A 4,830-nucleotide genomic window follows, 5' to 3' on the forward strand; every position below is an offset into this window, starting at 1 on the left:
TCCTTCAAAGATCAGGAATTTGACCTGAGGTAAGAGATTTGAGGAACCCTGACTCCATCCTAGCATGCTGGTTTTCTGTCTTTGAGAGTACATCTCCAAGGTGTGGCAATCTGGGATTTACTGTTAAAAAAAAATTTTTTTTTTCAAGTCTGGGAAAAGAACTGAGAGAGCAAAGGCACTTTATTGAAGGATTTATAAGAATTGTAATTTTCAGGGGGAGAGGAGCTCCTTCTCCCCTCTGAATGCTCACCCGTTCATTCACTCACTCATTCATTCACACATGAAGCTATGTGGCAGACACTATTCGGAATGCTAGAGAGCCTAGCAGAATAAAACTTCAGCCCTCACAGAGCTTACATTCTAATAAGGGAGTCAGAAAATAAACATATGTCATATAGAACAAGGATTATAGACAAAAAGCACAGGATAAGGGGCTCAGAAGTGTGGTAGTGGGCGGTGGGCAGAAGTCATTGTATTACCTCAGAGTTCAGGGCAGACCCCTCTCATAAAAGTCACCGGAAAGAAGTGTGGGAATGAGCTACATTGGTTAGGTAGGGAAAGTCATCCTTGCCTTAGTGTGTGCAGGGAACAACAAGAAAGTGTTGCTTAGTGTGTGCAGGGAGCAACAAGGAAGCCAGTTTGCTGAATCATAGTGACTAGGGATGGCGCTTGTGCAGGAGATGATGGAAGAAAGAAGGATGGAGCTGTAGGGCAGATAATGAGAGATCCTGTAAATTCTTGAAAGGAATTCTGTTTGACTCTGAGTGGGATGGGAAGCCATTTGAGGGATTTGATCAAAAGGGTGACATAACTGGACTTTTAAAAGGACCGTTCTGATGACAGAGTGGGAGAATAATTCAAGATGGGTGTGGGTGGAAGCAGGAAGCCTAGTTGGGAGATGATTGCAATAATCCAGCAAAAAATACTGGCCAACTTGGACCAGAGTGCTAAGGAGTGTAAGAAGTGGTAGGTGTCTGGATCTATCTGAAGGTAGAGTCAAAAAGCTGGGCAGTTGGCAGATGGGTTGGATACCTGGGGTGAGAGGAGGAGAGGAGGCAAGGATGACTATGAAGCTTGGGACAGCCCATCACTAAGAAAAGGAAGTGGTATGAGGAGTAGGTTTTGGTCAATTTTAGGAAAGAGTGGGATGTGACTCTTAGATACCCAAGTGGAGGTGCTGACAAGGCAGATAGATAGATGAATATGGGGTTCAGTGGAGAGATTTGTGCTGAAAACCTTAATTTAGGAGCTGTTAGTTTATAGGTGGAATTTAAAGGCAGGAGGTAATAATGAGAAGAACAACAGGTCATTTGGCAATGGGAAGGAAGTAGCAGCTTGGTGCAGGATCAAAAAACAGCTGCGGATTAAGGCTTCTGGCAGCACGTGAGGGAAACAAAGTTAATAGCTGATGAAGAAAAGCATTGACCAACAAGGAGAGTGGATGACCTCACAAAGGAAAGGCGAGCTGGTCAGTCTGCAGGGGTGGGGGTCGGGGGTCGGGGACACAGCTTGCTGAAAGCTCAGATCAAGGATGCTTTTTGTTGCAATTGTAATTTTTAACCAAAAACACGTACCTTTTTTGCCAGACAGGTGCGAGTTGGTAAGGTTAACAGATATACTTTCACAGTCCTTGAATGACAAAGCTGGTTGTGTTTCAGATAATTAGCTTCATGTCTTCCATTTCCTGATTGAATGTAAGGTGCTTAAGAGAAGATACTATGTTCTAATTCATTTTTATATTCTGCATGGAGCCTAGAAAACTTTGTATATGGTAGATATTCAACAAATAGTTGCTGAATGAATTAGTTAGAAAATTATCGAAACTTTCAGAAATCTCCTAAAGGTGCTTAGGGAGCCATCAGCATGAGGATTAGCTTGCTGGGCTCTCAAACAAATGGTGTGCTTTGCTTGGAAAAGGTCCTGAACATGTCAAAGCAGGAGACTCTTTTGAAATCAATTACTATGGGCTGTCTTCTTAGAAATGATCTTTAAAAAACTAAAAATTATAATGTGTTTAGCTGCTTGTTTAATAGGATTTGTCCTGAGTAAAAGTTTTGCTGTGTGTTATGGCAGAATTATTCAAAAACTCTATGCTTAAGTTGAGGTTTCTAAGTAGGCTCTTGTAAAAACACGCAATTACTTGCTCTAGGCAGTTAATTGCATGCACAGATGGGTACTTGTGTTACCAATTACTCATTTGCACTTGTGATTACCATTTGCATTAATTCATGAAATCTGGGGGAATTCTTAGGTTCCAAGAAAGGTTTTAGGCATTTAAAAACTATATTACTGCATAAGAGGAGACCAGAGGGGAAATAGCTAAACATAAAGCTCTACTCCAATGGCTATATTTAAAGAACATTTTTTGAAGCACATGGTTGCTGAGGGTAAGAGGTTTACCTGACTATTTTGTTTAAATTATTTCCATTTGGGCTCCAACTCCTCTTGGCCACCGTTGTTCCTCTAGTCTAATAGTCGGAAATGTCCACTAGGGAAAGAATTCTATGCTGGCAAGATGGGAGTTTAGAAGCAGAATTCTCCCTGATATTATGGTAAAGACAAGTGGAAGTTCTTTTCATATTTTTTAAGACAGCTAATAATTTATTGAGCCTCTACTCTGTGCCAGACCTTGAAAGTGAGTCATGAATAAAAGGGATAAAGATCTCTCCCCTTCCTCACAACTCCCATGTTTTATATGCTGGAGAGGGAGACAGATGGAAAACAACATGTAAGATTACCTTAGGTATAGCAGGGGATTGTGTAGACTTGTTGAAGGGGGATAAGAGATTAAAGCAGAAAGGTGGAAGAGCCTATTGGGATGGGGAGTTACAATTTTAGGTAAGATTGTCAAAGAAGGCCACACTTAGAAATTGACATTTGAGTAAGACCTAAAGACAGAGAGTGAAGGAACATGCCTTGTAGATGACTGAGGGAAGAGGATGCAGGGACTATTCCAAGTATTCTTGTAGTAATGGTGGTCTCTGTCAAACTGTTTCTACTTTGCTGTTTTTTTGTTTTGATAGAAGATTTTTTTTTTTTTCCTGAAAGGCACTTAACTTAAAATTCTCTGAAATAACTTGAAATCACAGATCTGGGGAAAGAGTGGATAAAAATCCCGAATCCTGCAAGGTTGTGGTGGTGTGTCAAGGAGAACTGTGTTTGAGGTGGTTATCATGACAACCCTCTCCTATGATAAATGAACGCTGAATAGAAACAAGATGAAAGGAATTCCCCCCCCCCATCAAAACATGTGCACTAGCCTTAAGACGTATTTTTTTCAAAAATAATTATTGAATATTCTTCTGTGAACAGCCTGAAATAAATGCTTTATGAGGAAAAAAAATCCTATGTTAATATGTTCTCATGTAATATGCCAATTTTTAATAGCAGAAGGGAATTCACCTGCCAAACTTTCTATACTATGGAAGCTACAAAGAACTTTTATGTTTAAGTCCCTTAAGGCACTTTGCAGGATTTATTGTTTATTTTCTAATTGTCCAAAACATTTTGGGGGAAAGAAGACAGGGAGTAAACCCATTCCATAAAAACAGTTTAGTTGATGGGAAAGTGGATTGAAAGCCCTGCATTTTTCCTTTGTCTTGAGAGTACTGCTTGGGGATATGGGGTTTAGGAGTGAAGGTAGTCAACCTGAGACCCTGGAAAAGATCTAGCATAATCCTTGATTTGGAAGATTCCCAGAGATGATTGGGGCAGTTCTTGTAGTTTCTTGTTGTAGTCTGTTTTTGTGCATATTCCTCCTGCATCAAGGAGAGTCAAACCTATGGAGCATTGTATCAGTTAGAATAGGCTAAATAATGCTGCAGTAACAAACAGTTCCCAGATCCTAGCAGCCTACAACAACAAAGATTTACTCTTCTCTTGTGCTATATGTTTTTTGTGTTTTCACACCTGGGAGTGGGGACTCTGTTCATCAGAGTCACTCTAGGATCTAAATAGCTGGAGCAGTCTCTATCACAAACCTGTCTGGTCACTGTGCCAGACCGACAGGAGAAGTCTTGCATTATCAGCTAAAATGCTCCTTTTTGAAGGTAACTTATTTCCCTCTGTTCACAAGTCATTGACTGTAACTAGTCACATGAGTCCACACACTGTAAGGGGGCCAGAAAAATGTAATCTACCCTGTGTCTGGCAATAGGGTAAACCAGAAATATCTGGCAAACAGCAGTAACAACCATTCCAACTGACTTTAGATTTAAGTGGACCCCACAGGATGTTCTTTGATTGGTTCTAGGAGCCACAGAACTGTTAATCTGCAGTCAGACTGGTAGTCATGTACTATCTGCTTTTTCTTACGTCAGATATTCTCCCAGTAGGTTAACTATACTATGGTACTGAATGCTAGATGGTGCACATTTTTAAATGACCGTGATGGAAGATAGATTTTAAATAATGATAGGGCCACTTTTTAGGAATTTCTGAGGCATTTGGGAAGAAATCCAGCTTTATCATTTGTGGTTGCATATGTGATTTCCAGCATTCTAAAGCTCTCCATTAAAGCATTTAAAATTATCTGAACTCTGTAGTACCTGGGCTGTTTCACGTGGGCAGGAATTATCTTTTCATTCTACTCTAGTTTCGAGGCAGTTAGGCAGATGAAGAATTGTGCTGATCTGAAGTCAGAGGAAAATGGAATTGCTTAATTTGTTAGCCTAACCAGCTCAAAATTAGAAAAATTTTGGAGAAAATAGATGAGAGAAAAGGGAGGGATAGGCTAATATTTATTCTTTATAGTTTATTGCTTTTAAAGAACTCATTCTAGCCTCAGCAACAATGTTTATTCACTGAGGTAGTTGGATAATGGAATAAAAG

Source organism: Mustela nivalis, assembly GCF_964662115.1.
Source record: "Mustela nivalis genome assembly, chromosome: 7".
Taxonomy (NCBI): domain Eukaryota; kingdom Metazoa; phylum Chordata; class Mammalia; order Carnivora; family Mustelidae; genus Mustela; species Mustela nivalis.